Source organism: Cyphomyrmex costatus, unplaced genomic scaffold (genome assembly GCF_001594065.2).
Source record: "Cyphomyrmex costatus isolate MS0001 unplaced genomic scaffold, Ccosl1.0 scaffold1703, whole genome shotgun sequence".
Lineage (NCBI taxonomy): Eukaryota > Metazoa > Arthropoda > Insecta > Hymenoptera > Formicidae > Cyphomyrmex > Cyphomyrmex costatus.
Genome location: NW_017275720.1, coordinates 41268 through 42788, shown reverse-complemented (window position 1 = coordinate 42788; position 1521 = coordinate 41268).

The following is a 1521-nucleotide window of genomic DNA, read 5'->3' as shown; positions in this document are numbered from 1 at the left end:
TGTAGGGATTTCTAGTACTTTTAAGTTACACCTTGTACACTCTACACACCTCTTACACTTTTTAGTTTTGTAACACATCTAGACATTACACAGTTTATGTTCATCTCTCTACACGTTATTCTCGACGCATTTTACCGCCTTCCATTCAACTACATGCGTCGCCTTTGTAACTCTCAATAAAGACTCATATTATATTGTACAAGTGTTTCGTACTTCGTACCCGGGATAATACTAACGAACGTGCCCACAAATTGGTGACCCCGACGTGATCTAAAAACGGTTAAAGCCGACGTGATCTAAAAACGGTTAAAGCCGACGTGATCGAAAAATGGTGAAAGCACGTTCTCTCCCGGCGAGAATTTAAAGAAAAAGCGAGTTACTTTTCGCGTACAACGATTCCACAAGTCGTATACTGCTCGTGTCGTGTAAATTGCCTGTGTCGTTTTTACTGCCCGTGTCGTATATAGCACGCCGCGACGTGAAAAAAGAACTGTGCCTACGAATGGACAATAAACGTACATTGAGATCCGGATTTTCTTACGATCCAGCTAAGGGTGACAAAAAAAGCATGAGCGTAATGCATTCCCCGAAGAGCGGAAACGACCAGCAAGGCCACCGAACCGTCAACGAAGGCGAGGAAACCGACCAAAGACAAACGAGCCTTATCGAGTGGACAGACGACGAAGATACGCAAAGACGCCATAAAAGGTTCGAACACCGCCATGTTGAAAAGGTAAACGAACAACAGAGCAATTCTAACGTCGCTTCCGGAAACCATCCTATCGATACAATGAGCGCGGATAGACAAATCGGAACGTCAGCAAGACAGCATGCACCATACCGATCTCCATATTTTCCACCGGCAATTCCTAACGCTAGCGAGACGTTCACGTACCGAAGCTATACGGAATATAGAGTCAAATTACGCAAGTTCAAACCCGGAAGTAACGTGCGCGCATGGTTCGAAATCGCAGAGAGTCAATTCGTAGAGCGAAATACTTCTGAATCTGAAAAATTTACCGCGCTAATAACCAGCCTGGATGATGATATTTACGACAGCATGAGCAATGTAATCGCTGGCCTCCCACACAACAATCGTTATGATTCGCTCAAATCACTTTTAATCGAGCATTATTCTTTAACACGAGGAGAAGAATTACGAACTTTACTATCCGGTTTAACGGTCAAGGGCAGAAAACCCACACGATTACTTGCGGAAATGCGATCACTTGCCCGCCATGGTAGATTCGACGAAGAAGACCTTAAGACATTATTCCTCGAGTATTTGCCTAGAGACGTACGCATGACGTTACAAGTAGTTCCCGGCAACGTAGACGCTTTAGCAGCGGTAGCAGATAAAATAATGGAACACCGACCAACCGATAGCGGTCAAGAAGTAACGGCGATTCAAAAATCAGACAATGACAGCATAAAAGAAAAGCTCGCGGAAATCACAGAGCAACTTAATCAAATGAAAGCGCGTTTCGAAAAAAGTTCTCGGTCGCGGTCGCGTTCGCGTTC